Source organism: Vicugna pacos, chromosome 2, assembly GCF_048564905.1.
Source record: "Vicugna pacos chromosome 2, VicPac4, whole genome shotgun sequence".
Classification (NCBI taxonomy): domain Eukaryota; kingdom Metazoa; phylum Chordata; class Mammalia; order Artiodactyla; family Camelidae; genus Vicugna; species Vicugna pacos.
This window is the reverse complement of record NC_132988.1, coordinates 72,030,913-72,052,332: the sequence shown is the minus strand read 5'-3', so window position 1 is coordinate 72,052,332 and position 21,420 is coordinate 72,030,913. Positions and strand designations below refer to the sequence as shown.

The 21,420-nt window shown below is 38.7% G+C and overlaps 1 protein-coding gene and 1 long non-coding RNA gene across 7 annotated transcripts in view; one reads left to right on the top strand and one right to left on the bottom strand.

Annotated features, from left to right (window-relative positions):
- G3BP2 (G3BP stress granule assembly factor 2) overlaps positions 1–21,420 on the top strand; it is a 70,760-nt gene that overhangs the window by 26,653 nt on the left and 22,687 nt on the right. Inside the window, exon 1 of one of the 6 annotated variants that reach the window (XM_006198248.4) lies at positions 15,877–16,122. The exons of 4 other annotated variants lie outside the window; for them this stretch is intronic. The gene's annotated coding sequence lies outside the window, so the exon portion shown is untranslated. Of the gene's footprint in view, positions 1–15,876; positions 16,123–21,420 lie in introns of those variants that run through there. One more of the 6 variants, XM_006198249.4, reaches the window with a different exon arrangement.
- Positions 11,062–13,197, bottom strand: LOC140700236 (uncharacterized). Its single transcript, XR_012078588.1, has 2 exons — positions 12,931–13,197; positions 11,062–11,268 (listed from the first exon to the last, which is right to left on the bottom strand). It is a non-coding gene; the product is annotated as an uncharacterized lncRNA (long non-coding RNA).

Genomic DNA, 21,420 nt, shown 5'->3' with positions numbered 1-21,420 from the left:
TGTGTGTGTGTGTGTGTGTGTGTAGGCAATACATCAATGTGTCTGGAGTTTGGTCCCTGGGGAGCTTTAAAAAAATTCAGATGCCTAGGTGGCACCCCTTGCCAATTAAGTAGAATCTCTAAGGGTAGGATTTAGGCATTAGTAGTTTTCAGTGGTCCCTAGGTGACATTGGTGTACAGCCAAGGTGGAGAACCACTGAGTCCTTCCCACAGTACTGACTCCTGCTCAGTGTTGCTCACAGAGCCAAGGGAAACAGTGACTAATAAACAGGTAGAGGTCAGGGAGGCTAGTGGAACTCAAGTAGTGTTATTTTAATTAGCTCTTTCTTCAAGTGAAAGTGTACATCTGTACTCATTCCACAACCAGATCTCCAGTCTGGGAGTCTGGGGAATAAATAGGGACAAGTCAGTAGAACTGACTGAAGCAATGAAGAGTATAAAATAATAGTTCTCCAAATGTTGGTTTTTGCTTTCATTTTTAAAAAGTATACAATTCAGTTTTGTTGTTGTTGTTGTTGTTTTTGTTGTTTTTTACTGTATTCTTAGAGTTGTGCTATACCATCACCACAGTCAATTTGAGAATATTTTCATTGCCTCAAAAAGAAGCTTTGTAGCCTTTAGCTGTCACCCACAACCACTCATCTACTTTCCTTCTCTATAGATTTCCCTGTTCTGGACTCAAATGTGAGTTTCTAACCCAGGTGCTTCACTGATGCAGGACCCATGATGATCTTTGTTATGTTTATCAATTTTTTAACTTTTTATTGAACCATAACATATGCACAGAAAAAAAGCATAAACTATAAGTATACAGCTTGGTAAAATTTTACAAGCTGAACTCACTGTGTAACCAGTACCCAAGTTAAGAACAAATCTTATTAACATCTCAGAAGCCTCTCTTGTGCCCCCCTCCTTCAAGGGTAACCATTCTTCTGACTTATATGAGCATAAATTAGTTTTACCTCTTTTGAACTTTTGTATCAGTGGCATTATAGAATATGGGTTTTTTTTTTTTTTGTTCGTTTCTGGCTTTTACTCAACATCATATTTGTGAGATCCACCCTTGCAAATAGCCCCAGTGATCATTTGATATTAAATTCACCCAGTTTCCTTAAGAACAAATTATTTGGAAAGGTTCATTGAGACTCTAAAATATTCTTCAGGCGATTTATTGAATTAGCCACCTTCTTCGATCAGTAATAAAATAATCTATTTCTGAAAGATTTCTTTTATTTAAATTCAGAAGACTGATAGTGTTGAGGAAGAGTGTAAGCATCTTGATCTTGCAGGGCTAGTTGGACAAGTCATTAAACTTGAACTGAATAACTTTAATGTTTGTAAACATTTGACAAACCTAAGAAATTGAATTTCTTATCTAGGTCTTTCTTCCTGGGATCTTTTGTTCTGGCATGTCTTTGGGAACTGTTTATGAGTTTTCCTTCTAGTATAATTTTTTTTTTCTTTTTCACATCTAATATCCAATACTGTAGACCAACCCCTTTCTTCACTCTGGAGTGTTTAAGACTGAACATAAAGCTGGGAATGAAGGAGTGTTTTTACACCTGCAAGTGTTAGAAAGTGCTATATAATTTACTCCTAGTTTCCTTAGCAATTTCTCCTCTCCCTGCCCACTCAGACATGCTAGTGGAATGTTAGCAAAGGACTTTGCACAGAAATTTGTTCTCTGTGGAATTTCTTTTTATGTACCAACAAGATTTGCCCTTCAGTATAAAGCACAAGACAAGTCTTTGTGAATCAGGTCTTTCTTAATGTATTTGAATTCTCAGGTTCCTTGGGGCAGGCTCTGAAAGAGGGGGAGGGATGCAGGAATTGGGCTGGGCTCTCTTTTCCAAAATACCACATGGGATGTGAGGTCAGTATCTTGGTTTGAGACCAACCAGATCAGAAGCATTGAAAATGGAGGCTCTGTGATGTTTAAAACACACACAACAAATTTAATAACCAATACACGTGCTGCTTTTACTAGCAACTGCTTCTCGGTACCCATAAAATTAACAATGTTTGGTCCTCAGATTGGAAATCTCCAAAAATGATCTGAAATATGTATCCCTAAGCCAACTGGCAGAAACCAATGATTTCTACAGGTTTCTATGACTAAGTGTCACTCCAGTTTCCTCTGGAATTCCCTTAAGATCCCACGTTTTATAGGGCAGGTCATCAGACCTGTTCCAAGGGGGAAAAAAGGACTGCTTTTAAATGCTTAAAGACTATATTTTCTCAGTGTGTAGAGAAAAATGAGGAGGAAATGCAGAGTTTGTTCATGAAAATCAAGCCCAGCTTTTCCAAGATATCTGTCTTGTCATCTTCCCTCATCACAGAAGTCGGTTCTGTGATGAAAGTGCTTGAGCAAATATGTTTTCTAGGATTTACATACAGTGGGAAAGCTTAAAGAAAAACTTTCTTTAAATGCCCTTACCCTCCCCCAATCCTGAGCTATCATGCCCGGCAGTGAACTTGATGTGGGAACACCAAACTGCCTAATCTTGCCGGCACATGTCACCATGGTTGCACCTTTGAGCTTGCTGTTCCTTCTGCCTGGGACAGCGGTTGCCAACCATTGCGACTTTCTTCACCGGCTCATTCTTGCTTCACCTTCAAGATTCAGCTCAGGTGTCATCTCCTCCCGGAGTTCTGAGCCTCTAGTTTGACGTAATTGCCCCTTTTGTTTGTTCTCATGGCACCCTGAGCAACTCTCTGTCATTAGCCTTAGCCGTATACACTCCTTGAAAGCAAATTATTAATAAAAATGATGAATTACATAACCTTCCTTTTATTTTTCTTTTAAAAATCATAATATTGGCCCATTTCCAAACTTTAGGTTTTATTAAATAATCCTTCATGGAAAACATATGCAGCTTTGTGAAATGCACACTATCATTACTTTGTCTACTATTAAACAGAGAGAATTTAGATGAAGAGTCTATCTAATTTTAAGGGTCCTTGGATTTCCAAGACTACCCCAAAGGAGACAGTTTATTTTCCCTTTCAGAACCATGTCTGAAAGCCATGTACCTGTTACCCAGCGAAGGGTGATATTTGGACTATGATCATATGGCCTAACAGTAATCATGATAGTTTATACTTATATGGGTCAGGCTCTATGCTAAAAGTTGTATATGCAGCTGTTCTATGAGATAGGAATTGCAATTGTGCCTTTTTACAGATGAGGAAATAGACTCAGATAACTTAATAACTTGTCCAGCAGCATACAAGTTTTAAATACAGTGCTGGGATTAAGAACCAAACTCCACCACATTCCAGAACCTATGCTTTAAAAATTTTTAAATTGTTTTACTTTGAAATACAATAAGTGTAGATTAATAGGAAGTTGCAAAGAAGCATACAGGGAGGGAGGTCCTGTGCAACATTTACCCTATCTCCCCCAGTTTGACATCCTGTATCACTGTAGTACAATATCAAACCAGGAAATAGTTCAGCATCCCTTAGGTATGGTAAGCTGAGGTCATTGATTAGTACAGAATTTTAGTTAAATATGACTTTTGAATGAAAATAGCATTCTTTATACTATAAAGCCTTCATTTTAATAAACAACTCATTAGTACCATGATATACATTGAAGAAGTAATATGGTTTAGATCATTGGTTCTTAACCTTTTAGGACATAGATGTATTTAAGAATGCAATGAAATATGGACGTTTTCAGCAAAAAAAAAAAGCCATATACACACATATACAAAATGTTCATGATTTTATAAATATCTTATATCTCCATCCACCCTCAAACTGTGCATAGACTCAGATTAAAAATTTCTGGTTTAAAGCAACATTTAAAGAAATTATGTTTTTATCTTTTCCCAACTCTGCTTATAGAAAATCCTCCACTTAAGGGCCTGAAAGTTCCTTGGATTTTCTACAGCTCTTGGTTGCTTAGGAAAAAACCTCTACTTCCAACATTATTTCTCCTATTAACACACTTTATCTGGGTCTGCTTTCTTTTACATAAAAGTCCTTTGGTCAATAACTTTAGGTTATCTTTCCCTTTTCAGGTCACCACCAAGAACTTGGGTAATTTGGGGTCATGGCTCTGAAGGTAGGGATCAGACCCGGGATCTCTGAAGCCCAGCTAGGTACAGGAGTGTAACTGGGAGCTCCTGTCAGTTTGAAGCCAGCTGTCAGGAGCCAGGAAATGTATTTTCACAGCCAGGGCTCACCCAAGGAGTGTGAGTCAACAAGGCATAGGTCAGAGCAGCCATCCGGAAGGAGGATGGTAGAGATATTAAAAAAAATCAGGCTGATGGTCTGACCACAAAGGTAGGACATGGCTTGATTCTGAGGAAGATTCTTGCCTTAAGTCATAAATCTCCCACATGCTTCCTTTGCGGTAAAGCTCAGAGAAGTATTCTGGTGTTGTGGAGCCAGAAGCCAGAGTTTAGCTAGCCTAGAACCTGCGAGGAAGTGGTCACACCTGAAAACGTGTGGGTGGAAAGAAGGGCTGATGCTGACACTTTGCGTGAGAGATTGGCTGTGTTCTGCTGTCAGTTGGCTGAGGTAGAAGGAAGCCAGAATGCTTCCACTGTGCATCAGCTACCTGGTTTTTAATGATGGTCTTTTTCCAATCAGAAGAAGTGCCACAACTTCTCTACCACTTTTATGTTTTCTGCCTGCTGGTGAATGTATCATATTTTGCATACAGTTGGGTTTTTTTTTTTTTTAACTACCCTAAATAGTTCCATAGCCTGGTTGCTAAAAGAGACCAATGGAACAAATTTGCTTTCAAAGGTCTGGTATCCGTTTCCTCCTCCTTCTGAATTTGTCTAATTTAGACAGTGTCTTTTGCCATGGTTTCTCTGCACTGTCAAATCAAGTATTTGACCCAAGAGGAGAATGGGGAGTGGAAGGATGGAGCGTAGTCCCAGGCTAGCATCATGTCTGTTTATGACTTTCTGAAGTGCTGTGTTGGGGTCCCCTGCTGTTGAAGGCCTGCCTCTGTTTTTATAACAGGAATCAGACCCATCCATATACCCACTAAGTCAGAAACTGCTAAACACTAGAAATAATCCTCCCAACAACCCTAAAGTTGGCGGTTATCCCTGAGGAGACCAAAGGTCAAAGAAGTGAACTCATCTGACCCATGTCACAAAACTAGTCAGTGAAGAAAATAGGATTTGATGCCATGTATTTCATACTCCTGTATTTAGGTGGAGAATTTGGTCCTCAGCTCTGGCTTCTCAAGGTACAACCTCTGTCATTCCCGCTACCCTCCATGAGGAAATTGGGCTCAGGGACACTAGTTGACACTAACTCAATCCTTTGGAGACTGATTAATGACCCCAGAACACCATTTCACAGAGGGAGATAGACACCCCTTTCCAATAAACAGAGTATCTGTGACCAGGGCCCCTCCTGTCAGTCAGGGTGCTTAGTGAGATTGGATAACCTCAAGGCGTCTCATAGCCAGACATTAAAGCCTGAAGAATTAAACACACCCTGTAGCCCCGGGTTGGCTAGATATCTGCCAAGTATAATCTACTCTGAACAGTGCGAGATAAATGTTGGTGAAGCCTCTTTCCAAAGTCATCATTTTCTGGACTCCAGGCAACTCGGGGGAGGTGACTCCTCTTTTATTTACATTATCTTTAGTTGCTACACTTGCCAGGATGACTGGATCTCTTAGATCCCTCAGCCTGAGGGGATTTTAGCTGTCATCACAACTCTGAGCATTGGATAGAATCCATTAGAATTTACAAACCATTATTCAGGGTGTGTCACTTTTGTAATCCCAAACCTAATTCTTCGGGTATAGATTTTTTTTCTTGTTTGCTCTTTTATTTCATGGGGGTGCATCATTAGGTTTTTAAATTTATTTTTCACCTTTTTTTGGAGGGGGGGTGTTGGTGGGGTGGTCATTAGGTTGATTGATTGATTGATTTTTAAAGTGGTGGTACTGGGGATTGAACCCAGGTCTTTGTGCATGCTAAGCATATATTCTAGCACTGAGCTATACCCTCCCCCACTTTGGGTGTTGGTTTTTGAGATTTTTGTGTCTAAATTCTGAAAAAGTAACTGCAGAATTTGTAACCTTTATTCTCTCAAGCTTGGTAGCATTTAGGATCTCCTCTACTTGAAGACTTTGATAGATATGATGAAAAGTAGCTACATAGCTCAAATTCATCACCTATGACAGTCGTTCATTTATTTACATTTTATAGTTAACAACAAATGGGCAGACCGTGCAAGTGTTTTATGCACCTTTCTGGATATGTGACACTTTCACACACAACGACCAAATAGAGAGGAAGAACTTTTCTTTAGATCCTAACCTGTCCAAGTCTCACAGAGATAATGGATGGAATGATTTCAGGAGAAACAAACATTTGATTCTTTCATCAGGCCTTAATAGTCTTTTTCCTCTCCTGCTCTAAAAGGAATGGGTTCATCCTACTCACCAGAGTAGGTTTCTCTGCATCAAAAAGCATTGTACACAACATTATAAACTGACCATATTTGACTTAAAAAAATAATTAAAAAAAGAAATGAACATATATTCTTAATATCTGGCTATCCCAGTAAAATAAGTAAAATTAAAAAAAAAAAACAACTTTGTAAAGGAGACTTTTGGACCAAAACAGACCTGAAATTCCCAAATGACAGATTTTCAATTAGGAATGCTTACTCCAAGGCTGAAGAGGGTCACCAGTTAGCAATGGGATATGGTGTGCTGCATGAGCCACAGGGGACCCTGGGGTCTCTTTCTAAATTGGCCATTTTTAGCCTTGCGCAAGTTACCTTTGTGAATTGCTTGTGAAACTGAAATGAGTTAATGTGTTTGAAAGTGTTTTGAACACTATAAAATTCTATGTACAACTGTAAGTTGTTATTTCAGAGCAAAGCAGTGAACAGTCTGTGAAAAAGGAATCAATTGAAAGCAATTAGTGCATATACTTTTTCAAGCACCAAACATTAAGTGCTGATTTTTTAAACTTTATTTATTTATGGATTTATTTTACAATATCATTTTTAAATTGGAGTATAGTTGATGTACAATATTATATTACAAGTATACAATATAGTGATTCATAACTTCTAAAGGTTATGCTCCATTTATAGTTATTATAAAATATTGTACAATACATCCTTGTAGCTTATTTTATGTCTGATAGTTTGTACCTCTTGATCCTCCACCTCCATCTTGCCCCTCCCTCTTCCCTCTCCCCACTGGTTCCTTCTCTACATCTGTAAGTCTTGTTTCTTTTCTGTTGTATTCACTAGTTTGTTGTATTTTTGGGGGGTTCCACATGTAAGTGATATCTTACAGTATTTGTCTTTCTTGGTCTTACTTATTTCACTTAGCATAATGCCCTCCAAGTCTATCCATGCTGTACACCAGAAACTAGTACAACATTTTATTTTATTTTTTTTAGTACAACATTTTAAATCACCTGTTAAGTGCTCATTTTTACTGAGCATGTGCCAGGCAGGGTTGTAAATGTATTAGTTCTATTAACTCATCTAATCTTCACAGGACTCCAATAAGGTAGATATTACCATCTCCATTTTACAGATGAGAAACACTGAAGCATAGAAAAGTTAAGCACATTGCCCAAGGTAATATAACTAGGAAATATACCCAGGTAATACATTTAATAAGTGATGAGGTGAGGCTGGGATGCAAATCCAGGCAGCATGAATCCAGAGCCCAGACTCCACTGCTGGCAGCATAATCCTTATTAACTGAATTGGTAGCAGGTCTAAGACATGTGTTACACATGTCTCAAAGGGTTAAATGTTATGAGTCTTGAAAGGTTAAAATTGTGATGAGTAAAGACACTCTCTAATAAAAATGAGTATCCTTTAAGGAATTGGAGTTGCTCCTCTTCCAATGCCTAGTCTTCATAGTTTGGGGTCCTAATTTACTTAGATAAGAGTGTGTGGCCCTTAAACATGCATGTAAATTCATCCCTTACACGCTTCCTCAGCAAAATGGCGGTAATGGAATTGGTTAATCTTTTAAGATCCAGTAGGGTTGAAAATAGTCAAATGAGGGTGTAGAGGAAAAGCCTTATAAAGCAAAATGTCAGAGAAGTATTTTACGCTGAAATCTATAATAAAAATCAGTAATCAGTTAATATAATTCTAGTAATTTTACTCTTTTTAAAAATTCACCTGCTAATGGTGCTTGAATCTGATTCTTTTCCCTTTTTTTTTTTCATAAAAACAAAAAAACAAAAACATAACTGCCAGAGTCATCCTATGATATGTCTGGCAGCATCTTTTCTTCATCAGCATCAATTGGTAGATTTTTGTCTGATTTGTCTGGTTTCTCCTTTATTCTTTTTATTTATTTCATTTTTCCATTTATATCTTCTGGTGGCTTAATTTTGTACTTCTACTCAGATGATATAAATGTTTATTTATATGTTACGAAACAGAAGGGAAACAGAGCTGAGGGAATGAAAAATGAAAACCTTCCCTTCCTTCAGGCACTAATAAGGCAATGCCTTAGTTGTTTAATAATTTTTTTTATTGTGAAAGTAACATATGACAATGGAAAAGTAGGAAGTACAGAGAAACATTAAGTAACCCAGAAATATGAAACATGTTCTTACTTAAATAGAAAACCGAGCAGAATAATTTTAACTTAAGATTGATTCATAAACATTTCAGACTGAAATATAAACATGTAACAAAAAAATATTCTTCAATATTTAAATCTACAGCTTTCAAAGTGTGTGTATCAAGGATATGTGTCATAGTTTATTTAACCATTCACTTGTTAATTATGATGCCTCCAGTTTTTAAATGATGATAAGTAAATAACATCACAATGAATTTCTTTTTGCATATCTTAAGAGAGATAAATACCCAAAAGTGGAATTATTGACTCAAAAAATACATTTTAAAGTTTTTTACATATCTTGCCAAATTGCTTTTTTTAAAGGATAAATTAATATTTACTTGCAGCAAAAGTGTACATAGGAGCTTTTTTTCTGCATGTTGGATGTTTTCATGTTAAAATGTTTTCCAGTTTATTTATGGTTTGCCATTGTTTCCATTTAACAGCTCTTCCATATATGTCTAGCTAATGCTATGTCATTTTTCTATAAATGGAACATACTTTGCATGTTTATTGATTAGGTTTTCTTATCAAATTTTATGAGGCCCTTGATTCAAATTTGTGGCAGAAATGTGCAAGTATATAGTTTGTATTTATTTTGATTATATCCTCATAATTTTCTTTAAAATTAGTCTATTGCCTCTAAGCTTAGAATGTCATTCCTCACCTATGTAACCACTGAAAAAAATTAAGACCTACTATGTACTAACATAAAGTGATGTCCAAGTTATACTGTTAAGAGAAAAAAAGTAGTGCCCTGCAAAACATGTTTAATTATGATCCCATCTCTCCCACTCCCTCCCCCCGGCCCTCCATACACACACACATTTATTTATTCACTGATTGCTTTTGAATCTCTCTTTTGTGGCAGAGATATGGAATTGAACAAAACAGACAAAATCTGAGACCTTATGGAACTAAGTTTATTGGAAAGGCCAACAAATTTTATTGTTTTTTGGGGGGGGAGGGGCGGGGTAGGTAATTAGGTTTATTCATTTTTAGAGGAGGTGCTGAGGATTGAACCCAGGACCTCATGCATGCTAAGCATGCACTCTACCACTTGAGCTATACCCTCCCCCCAACAATTTTTAAAAACCCAGCAAATGATAAATACAATGTCAGGTAGTGATAAGTGCTATTGACAGAAGTAGAGCAGGGTAAGAGGTGGAGAGTGACTGGGGCTCTGACACCTTCCTGAAGTAGCATTAGATCAGAAAGTATTGAATGAAGCAGCTAATGTAATATTTTATATAAGCATATGGATAGAGAAATACCAAAGCTCTGTATTCCCCTTCTCAGTAAATATTACTGGTGGCTCTTCTGTCACCCAGACAAAGCATCCTACCCTAGAATTCTCCCTTACTCCCCATAACTAGTTAATCATCACATTTTTGCCACCTATATACTTCTCAAAATCTATTTTCTACTTGCCATTGTCATCTCTTAGGCCCTTGTCACTTTTTGTTCTTTTCCACTTTTTGAAAAAGATATATTAATTCATTTTTATGTGCCAAATAATGCACAACTAAAATATATAAGCCACAGAAGCTAACTTGGTGGGGCTTCCACTGGTCAAATCAGGGATAATATGAGCATGAGAATGTATGTTGATAGTAATGGACTGTCAAATAGGAATCCACGAGTTCACATTGATTAGATAGAGAATTTTAAAAATGAGAAAGGAGAAAAAAATCTTCCTTATAGTAGAATTGCAGTTAATAAATGTAGAAAGAATGATGGAATTAGGAAAATCACAATTTGTTAGCCACCATAACAAAAATTGATTTGGCCAAAAATGATCAGTGGCTGCTATAACTGGCAGGTGACAGTATGATGACAAATGGGATATGTACATAGTTTCAAAGTACCGCCTCACATAAGATACTTATTCATTACAAAGGGAAAATCATGTAGTGGAGAATCTGTCAGACCTGGCATTAACCACATGATGGGAGCATCAGCATTAATAGGACACGTGACATCACATGTCTCCACATGATGCATTGAGGACAGAATAGTACTTCTCTGGTATTTTTGCCAAAAATGCACAACCTAGCTCTAATATAAGTTAACAACAGAGATTACCACATTCAGGGGCATTCTTCAAAATAATTGTCTTGTACTCCTTAAAAATGTTAAGGTCATGAAAGAGAAAAAGACTGAGAAATGACTTTAGACTACAGAAGACTAAGGTGAACATATGATAACTAAATGCGTTTGTAATCTTGAATTGTATTGTGGACTGGAAGACTTTTTTTTTCCTTTTGCTATAAAGGATCCATTAATTGAACAATTGATGAAATTTGAGTGTCTACTATAGAATATAGTATTGTATAAATGTTAATTCCTGATTATGATAATTGTATTGTGGATATAGGATAAAATGTCCTTGTTTTTTAAGAAATATACACTGAAGTGTTGAGGGGTAGAGGGACATCGTGTCCAAAAAAAGTTTCAACTAGAGCCTCTTCTAGATGCTTTTTAATGGATAGAGGGCACATGGCAATCTACTAGTTGTCTGATAGAGTATCCACAATGACCACTCACAGGTTTCTTTGAAACTCCTGGATTTGTTCATTCAGTAGCCACCATTGAGTGTCAATGTATCAAGCACATTACTAGGCACAGGATGAGGCAAAAACAATTGAAATGTGTCCTCAGGGAATTGACAGCCTATGGGAGATAAGCCAGAGAGAGAATTAATGAAAGTGATAAAAAATGTAGTAAATACTAGCATTTGAGGAATGTGGGTGATGGGAATTCATTTACTATTTTTGCAACTTTTCAGGACCTATGAAATTATTTCAAAATAAAAAAAGTTTAAAATGTATTGTAAAAACTATTAGAAAGATAAAAAGAAAAAACAGTAAAAGAAGATAATTTCACAAACTAGAGTTTTCTAGACAACTTTCAAAACTTGTACCTCTAGGTGGGGAGGATATAGCTCAAGTGGCAGAGTGCATGCTTAGCACGAGGTCCTGGGTTCAATCCCCAGTACCTTCTCTAAAAATAAATAAATAAACTTAATTACCTCCTCTGCACCCCCCCAAAATTAAAAAGAAAACAAAAACTTGTACCTCAATTAGGCCTCAAAGAAAGGGCTCAACAAATTCCACAAAGCACAGAAATGTATGTGCCCCACTGACAGACTATGAGCACTAAAATAAGTAAAAATACAGAGTTTAAATTTAAAAATCCAAACTACTTAGACAATCTCAATCAACTCTCTCTACACCATAACTGAATCAAAGAACAAATACTATACTTCCAAACTATTTAGAATGCAGCAGTAGTGAATAAAACCTATAGGATGTGGCCTGAACTATAGGCCAGGGAAAATCCACAATCTAAAAACTATTATTAGTCATCAAGAAAGAATAAAAATATGCAAATCATATACTATTCTAGAAGGGAGGGCAAAAACATAAAAATACGAGGGGGTTTGAAGGGATAAATTGGGAAATTGAAAATTACACTTCTTGGGGAATGATGGAAATGTTAGCTATCTTGATTGTGGTAGTGGTTTCATGGGTGGATGCATCTATCAAAATTTATCAGATTGTACATTTGAAATACATGTAGTTTACTGTACGGGAATCATACCACAATAAAGGTGTTAAAAAAAAATACTAGAAGCCCATGAGGGAGACTGTGGTGCCTTCCCTCTGTGTGCTCACAGGAGTCAGTTAGCCAATGAACGGAGCAGTTTAGGGAGTACTTTCAGTAGGCCAGTACCAAGTGCTGGTTGGAGAGGCTAACAAGAGTATCCCTTTTGAAACTTACAGGGTGTGTGTGTATGAGAGGGGAAATGCCAGATATTAAGTTATGCATTCAAAAATGCAATGAATGTTATCAAGAGGCACAAACTGCTCATCAGTATCCCTAATGGAATATCACTTAACAGTACCCTCTGTTGTCACTGCCTCCCTACTGTCTCTCTCTGGCTCTCCCTCTTTTTCTCTGTCTCTGTCCCTTTTTGTTTTTCTCTTTTTTTTCTTGCTTGCTTTCTCCCTCTCACTCCCCATTACCTGAAGACACTCTGTTTCAATTATTTTTGCCTCATCCTGAGCCTGGTGTTCTGCCTGATACTTTGGTGCTCAGTGGTGGCTACTGAATGAATAAATGAATGTACAAATGAATGCATGAATCCCATAAGTTATTATTAACTGGACACTCTGCCAGACCACCTGCTGGTTACCATTTATAAAAAAAACCGTCTAGAAAAGAACCTGGGAACTATATAATATACAGCCTAGATAAGCTAGTAGACTATTTAAGCAGTACTAGGTTAATTGAAATTCTATAAAGGATAGTTGTGTAAGAAAAAAATCATACCTAACTTGCCTTTAGAGTGCTTGAGCGAGATATTTCTGTTGCTTGGGGAAATCAGCAGATACAGGTTACTTTGGCTTTTCACAGACTTTGGATAAAGGTTCACGTCCAAGGCCCACATTGGGGTGGGAATGTGTAGTGTCAAAGGAAAAGCTGAGGTGTTTAAGAGAAAAAGTGGTAAGAAAAGAAGTGGAAGTGATAGGTAAACACTAAATTAGGTATGACCTGTATGCCACCGTAAGGATTTGGGATTGTATTGTGTTGCCTTTGGAGGGTTTTGAGAATGGCATCTGATTTGTAAAGGATCTGGTTGCTGTGGGAATAGAACATTGTAAAATAAGAGTGGAACATCAATACGGAGTAGAAGGCTGTGGCGGTAGGTGATGGTGGCCTGGACAACGATAATACCACTAATAGTGATGAGCAGTGTTTAATCCAGAATAAGTGTTGAAGGTGGAGGGAACAGAACTTTACTGATGATCTGCTGTGTGGTGTGAGAAAAAGAGAGTCAAGGCTGACTTAAAAAGTTTTGGCTTGAGCCTCTGAATGAATACATTTGTACTGGTCTTCCTGCCTTACTGTCTGTTGGGGAGTGGTTGTTTCATGGAGGCTATCTTTGAAGGGCAGGCAGATTAGTTAGGAGGATCCTCTAGTCCTTGTGGGAAGATGAAAGGGGCCTGGACCTGGGCAGAGACTCTAAGTGTGGAGAGGCTTTCAGAGGGACAGACCTGAGAGACATTTAGAAAGTAAAAATCACTCACAGGATTTGGGGACTGACGGAAATGTTAGCTATCTTGATTGTGGTCGTGGTTTCATTGGTGTATACATTTATCAAAATTCATCAAATTGTACATTTGAAATATGTGTAGTTTACTACACAGGAATCATATCACAATAAAGGTGTTAAAAAATCACTATGTAGGAAAATAGTTTGAGGTTTTTCAATAAAATTGAAGAAAATTGAATCTTTTTCCCAATAACTCCCCCTATTGTTATATATCCTAGAGTGGAAGTTGCCTGAAGCCTGCTTTACATAGCCCAAGAACTCAGAATATTTCTTTTACATTTTTAAAGGATTTAAAAAAGATGGATTGAGTAGGATACTGTAACAGAGACCATTTATGGCCCTCAAAACCTAAAAGATTTACTCTGGTCCTTTACAATGTAAGTTTGCCAACCCATGGTATAGATCAATGGTTTTAAAAATGTGGATCCTAGAGCAGCAGCAGCAGCATCTGGGAACTTGTTAGAAATGCAGATTCTTGGGCCTCAAACAGGCTTGCTGAATTAGAAACTCTGGGAACTGGGCCCAGCAATCTGTGTTTTAACAAGCTCTCCAGGTGATTCTGATGCATATTAATTTCTGAGAATTGCCACTCTAAAGGAATTTTTGTACCTGGTGAGGAGTAACAGTGTGTTGCCTAAGAGTTTCAAACTGAAAACTGTAGAAGTGTCACTCAACCGAAGAGATAAATGAGTTATGGCAATTAATACAATGAGAGCATTCTATAGCTTGTGGTTAAGGGCATGGAGTGTGAAGGCAGACCACTTGTGTATGAATCCCAACTCCACCAGAGTAGTAGCTCTGTGACCTTGGGCAAGTTACCTGATCTCTCTAAGCCTCAGTTTCCTCAGGTGTAAAATGGGCATAAAAATAGTGACAACTTTATAGGGCTATTGTGAGCATTAAACAAAGTAGAAGAGTGGTCAGTACATAAGTATTAGATTTGAAGGGCGATCTGCATGTAACATACTATGATGCTTTAAGGAAAAACGTGTTATATTTCACTTCATAAAAGTGAGTCTGCCCAGATATTTTGGACATAACAAAATGATTAAGCAACCTAAGGTGAAAGCAGTGTAGATTTTGGAGGTTCAGATATTGGCATGGCCCTATAAACCTCAGTTTTCACATGTGAAAAAAACCTTGAAATTACTCTAATAGGATTGTGAAGAAAACTGGTGAAACGTATATGCCCGCATTTTGTTTGGTATATGGGCATTTAATAAATGTGTTCCCTGCCTTTCATTTCTTTCACCAATTTCCTCAGCCCTTCCTTCCAAAATTCCTCAGCTGTCTTGACAGTCTCAGAGAAGCATTGCCAGAACTAAGGTGCAAAGTGGCTCCCTCGACTGTAAGGAGATTTGGCTTTTTCCATGAATCAAGGTCATGCGAGTCAGTGTCTAGTGTTTTCCCAGCTACGCCCCCGGGGCCAAGTCCTAGATCTAGGACAGGGCTGTAATCCTGGTATCTCCTGGGATTTTACACTTTTCGCTGCCTTAGTATGTAGAATGCTTAGTTTGTATTTAGCAACACCTAAACACTGAACAAGCACACAAAGACTTTTTTCTTCTGCGGAGGCCACGTTGTATTTTTTTCTACTTCCCAGTACTTAGGACCCAGTAAGCCCCGTAATATATATTGCGTTGAGCTTGTTTGTATGATTTAACCTCGGTGGAGCTTAAAAACCTCCATTTCCTAGGCAGAGCTTAGGGTGCAATCAGCTGAAACCACTGGCTGCATTTTATGCATTCATGTGTAGAGCAGCAACCTGCAGGTACGTAGCTCAGAGAGAAAAATCACTAAACTCCCTCCCTCTTCACATTAATAATCAAAGGGGAGCAGAAATATCGGTCTCCACACGACATCACAGTAGGCACAGCGCTGCAGCAACCCTGTTCCTGCTGGGGCGCAATCTCGAAGGCCGGAGAGGCCAGAGCCTCGGGGCCGGAGAAAGGCAGCCTCCTTGTGACGTCAAATCAGCGGACTCTCGCCCCGGCTCCAGGCCGGTTCCGGTTCCCCGGCTTTCCGGGCGCGAGAGGACGTGAGCGCGGCGGCGTTCTGCGCGTGCTCCGCAGAGGGACGCGAGAAGGTTGGGTCCGGCTCGCGGAGGAGATGCGTGATTGGCTGAAGCTGTGCTGGGGGGTTCCCCAGCCCTTTCGGCAGGGGTAAAACAATAAGAGGGGGCGGCGGCAAAGGGGGCGGGACGTCCGTGTTCCTTGTCGCTCGCCGCAGCGCCTGGCGCCAGGAAAGAGGTGGTTGTAAGAGGAACGAGCTCGCGGCTCTCTGGCTTCCAAGGTTTTAGGTTTGTCGGAGGGAGGGGGCGGCAAGCGAGAAGAACCCGCTGCAGCCGGTCCTCGGCGACTCTCCCGCTGACCTCCGCGCGACGTACCCGCCGCCGCTGTTGGTTGGAGGTGTGTACGGGGGCCGGGAAGGGCGGTCGGTGTGGTGGTCGGAAGGGGACATTCCCATCGCGCGCCGCGGCTCGAGGCAACCGTCCTGTGCGTGAGCCCCGGTGTCGGAGGTGCTGCGGCAGAGAGAGACATTGTTCTTGCCGGCTACCTACTCTGCTGTCTGTGCGTGAGAGAAGCCAGCCCTTTCTCTCAGGTGAGGGATGGGTGGTTACCGGCGCGCGTCGTGCGGACGGAGGGCTCCGGGGGCACAGGTGGGGCCGGGGTTGGTTGGGGACGAGGTGGCGAGGTGGGAAAGGGGACACAGCGGTTCCCAAAGGCACGCTGAGGGAGGCTTGGGACGGAACGTGGGGAAGTGGGCTTTCCGGAGAGGATGTTTTCTGAATGAGAGCCCACCAGCCTGGTCTCCGACTCTTTTGCGGCTCTTATTCCCGGTTCCCCGGGAGCGGGGAGGCAGTCGCCGCCCCGCCCGTGGGGGAGGGGAAAAGAGGCTGTGTCGGCGGAGGCAGAAGCGACGCAGATGCGAAAGTAGCGGCCTCCGGGCACCATTTCTGTGCACCGAAACAGAATCCGGGTTTGAAGGCAGCCGTCGCTTTGCTTACCCAGTACCTGATGTTCCGCGGTTCTTGACCCCCCCTGGGGTTTATGCCGAACGAGTTCAGAAACCCGGGCTATATATAACGTACGCTTTCTCCGTGACCTTTTTTATGCAGGCGATCTCTTACTGACCCAGGAATAGAAGAGATGTTTGAATGCTTTGGGGAATGGGTTTCGACCTCTTCTTCCACCTCTTCTTTGGGGGTGTGGGGAGGATAGCAAGGGGAGGAACGTAAGCGTCCCTAGATTGTGTTGATTTTGGTAGTCGAATAAGATCAAATTTTACCTGCATCTCTAAAGGCAGATTTCTTAAGATGGCCTTGTGCCGCTTTGAGGCAAATATAGACTTGCATCTAGTTTTCCGCATAGATCAATTTTTATTCCCCAAAGTATACCTAATTTCTTAACAGGTTTTTTTTTTTTTTGTATGGGAGGTACCGTTCGTTCCTCTGTTAAAATACAAACAAAAACACGTGCACCGAAGCGGGAATAATATAGCAAAGTTGTTTTCTCTTTGCCTCCTTATGATTGTGATATTCACTTGTGTTAAAATACTGGTTTTTAGGTTCAAAACTTCACACCTCGTGCTACCTTTCCAAATGTTAGCATTGCATGTACCTGGATCTATGAACCATTAACTGCAGTTAGAGAGCCCCGTATACTAGAGGGGAAGACTATGAGAATTCCTTGTCTAGCTCCATATTTGGCAATTAATATAGCCTTAAGCATGTGAACAAAGTTTCTAAGTAAACACTTGCTCCTGTTAGTATCTAGTGGTCCTTTGGATGCCCAAAATTCCCAGTCTCAGAAAATAGACGGTATGATTAGTTTGAACATCTTAGAACTGAATTAGGTGTTTTTCTGGTGATACTGTCTTCTCGTTTTATTAAATTTATAGGATTAATCATGTGTTTCCTTGTGTTATGATTTAATCTCTAGAGGCTGTTTAGTTCTGGAAGATTATCAAGGAATTGTAGGGAGGATAAGGACTTCAAATGGATTGCTTACTGTCTAAGAGGTGGTATAGTTTAGGCTGTTGAATATTGGAGGTTGAAATGTTGGTCAGTGGTGAACAAGGAGCAAGAGTGGAAAGAACCAGAATGTGGGGTGGATGGGGACCTGAAATGAAAGGAAGGTAAAGGAGACAAGTCTTTAATAATTCGTGATAGTCGAATTGAGTGTTTAGTTAGTAGGTGAGCAGTTGAATGGTCAGCAGATAAACTCCTGAATTTGGATAGTATTGATTGGGACTATTAGTAGTAAGAAATATTCATTATCTATATTTCACTTACGAGAGATTAAAAAATGAAAATTTCAGTTATTGGTTACTGAAAATCTATAAATACCTACAGTATCTTTAGATTAACAGCTTCCTTGTCCTAAACAGTTATTGCATTGATTATCCATTATCAAGGTTGAAAATTCTTTCCTAACTTGTTTTAAATAAGACTTTTCCGACATATTTTAAAACTGGGTATGAAGGTGAGAAGTGACCCCTTTTCCAGGCTGGTTTTGATAGGTATAAACTTAAGGATTGTTTCTGAACTTAAATTCAGTAGGATTTAATTGACGGACTCCACTGGGACACATTTAAGAACTGATAGAACAAACACGTTCTATCTCTCGGAACACTGGATTGGCTTCAGAAGCCAGAATCAGCTTTTTTGATTGCTTATTTTTATCTTGTAATTTCTAGATAGATTACCTATGTTGACATACCATTATGGGTATGTAGGGATGACTCCCTTGGATTTCCTATTATGTTTCGGTCCTCTGCCTTTTAGATCCTCCCAACAGTATCAAATAAGCTAACAGTTGGGCTTAAAAATTTTTTTATATTCTTACATCCCTGGCAGTTCTTCAAAAGCAGTTTGTTCTTAAACAGGTATAATGAAAACATCACTAGAGGCAGGAGACTTGATTTCAAATCCTCTCTCACAACTACTGAGAGACCTTGAATTTTTTTCCTTAGGCTTTCAAAATACCAGTTTCCTTTTCTGTAAATAAAGCAAATACCTACCTATATCAAGGAGATAAAGAAATGTGTAGGTTACTTGTTAAACTTTAAAGCAGAATATAAATACATGCTTTTGTTTTTGTGGGGTGGCATTTCCATTTCTTTAATGCTTGGTCACTTTTAATAGCTTCTGAACTTCAAAACTTGCCTCCTTACCTTTGGAGACTGAGGAAAGGGAAGATTTAATCTGCAACTACCTTTTATCGTTTATTTCTATGAGTGGTTCTTAGGTCTTACTTGTGATGCTTTCATTCTCTGGTGTGCCACAACAAATTGAAGGTCACTACTCTAAATAGATAAATGCATTGTTGTTTTGATTGGTAAGGTAATTTTAAACAAAGACCATCTGGAATTTCTGTAAGTACCGGTTTTAATATGGGGTTAGCTGTTGAGAATGGGTATAGTCAGTCCATGGCTCAGTGAGAAAGTGCATGGGTCTGACTAATGAGAGCCCAGCCATGAGTGAGGGGCTGTAGAGAGGAGGGGGAAGTAAGCATCCAATAGTAGAGATGAACTGTGTCCTAGCACAGATACAGTCTTCGGTAATAACATAGTTTCTGGTAAGGAGACCTGCATCCTGTTACTAGAGATCTTACTCTTTTTATAAAAAGCAAGATAAAGTAGTGCATGTAACTTTACAGTACTGAAAAGTTATTTTTGTAGATTTTTTAAATTTTTCAAAATGTCATTTTCTTTTGATTTCTTGACTTTTAAAAATAAGGCTTCTTAGCAGTTAATTGACTACTTAGCAGTTTTCATTTTGGATGTTTTCTCCAAGCACTGAAATAGCCACCAAAGTGTGACAGGAAATTTCATGTCAGTAATTTGCATAAGTGAAAATTTTTTCCACCCTAGAACTGCCTGAGTCAAAGATGCTGCAGTTCTCAGCATTTGTTATAGATGGTGCTCAGAACATTCCAGGCTCCTGGAAGAGTGAATTTTTGATTATGTGTTTTTGATGCTTATGTGTAGTGGTGGTGGTTGCAGCCAGTTGTTTAAGGTTAACAGTTTAATACAATTAGATTTTTTGATCATACATAGATCTAGCCATTTTAATACTGAATAGAGAATGGAGATGCCATTTCAGAGATCCCTAAAGTTAGAAAGAATTGATGGAGTACAAAATTATTTCACTTGGATAGCCTTGTCTTTTCTATTGTAATCTGCTCTGATAATTATTTTGCTGTAGTAAATCTAAGAACTTAATTTCATTTTCTTGTCCAAGTGATTACATTGCCTTTACATATTGAAATCCTATGTTAGTTGCAAATTTTATACACTTTCAAATCTTTTTCTATGGTTTTTATAGTCTTTGGCAATATTTTAATGACTGCATATGAACTGATTTTACAGTTGGGGTTCAGTATATTATATTTTTGTTTCCAAGACTATTAATTTAATACCATATTATTAGAAAAAATAGTACTTTATCAGGCAGACATATCAACTATTTTTTAAGTTGCCTCTTGGAAACATTAAAGTTCAAGACTGCACCTTAGGATCTAGGCAGTAAGTTTTCTTTATTACTCTTTCACTATATAGCTGCTCATTTTATTTTTTGTGTGTTTTGTGGGGGGGTGGTAATTAGGTATATTTATTTATTTTTAGAGGAGGTACTGGGAATTGAACCCAGGATCCCCTGCATGCTGTGCATGCTAATAAGCATGCACTCTACCACTGAGCTATATATATACACCCTGCCCTGTCTGCTCACTTGAAATTCCAGCATGGTATCTTTACTAATCTGTTCCCTTTATCTCCACCTCCTCAGTTTTATCTTCAGTTAGTTGGTAATATTTAAACACACTCAGACTTGAACCATAAATATGTCACTAATGTAGACATAACATCAGAAATTACTTTTTCTTTTGCTAGTAGTGCTGAACGCATTTTCACACTTTTGGTCTTTATTTCTAGAGCCATATTTTCTAACCAGTGACATGTATCTATTAGTTGGTTATGAGAAACTAAATGAAAATTTAGAAATATGTTTTAAAATTACAAAGTTAATACATAACTCTTTGTGATAGCCAGTATAGTAAGTAGCTTACCAGTGGCATTATGAGTTGGTATGTAGCTTTTTTCCCCTAGATCCATAGCACTTAACTGTCTTGTATATTTGTTTTTGTGTTGTGCCTTTTTTCCAAAGACGAGATTTACAGCATTCTAGAATTTGGTTTTTACTTAGCTTTTGTGGATAATATTTTTTGTCTATGTTTGTAACCTTACTGTTTTTCCCTGTTTTTAATGAATGCATAATCTTTGTGTTTTATAGCTGTGCCATAGTTTAATAATTTCCTGCTTGATGGATATTTAGACTTTGATTTTGTGTGTGTGTATAAATGAACAACCTTGAATATATCTTTGGCAATTGTGCATGTATTTCTTTGTAATATATCTTAGAAGTGGGATTACTGATTATGTGTGTTCATTTTTAATTAATTTGATTAAAACTGCAAAATGACATCTCTAAAAGGTTGTAACTATTCATAGTTCTACCAGTACTGTATGTGAAAGAGCTTGTTTTCCCCACACCTTTAAAAATACTGAATATTAACAGTCATTCTCATCTTTGTTAATCTAATAGGTGAATGAGGGGGAAGGGTATAGCTCAAGTGGTAGCGCTCATGCTCAGCATCCAGGAGGTCTGGGGTTCAATCCCTAGTACCTCCTCCAAGCGGAAATCA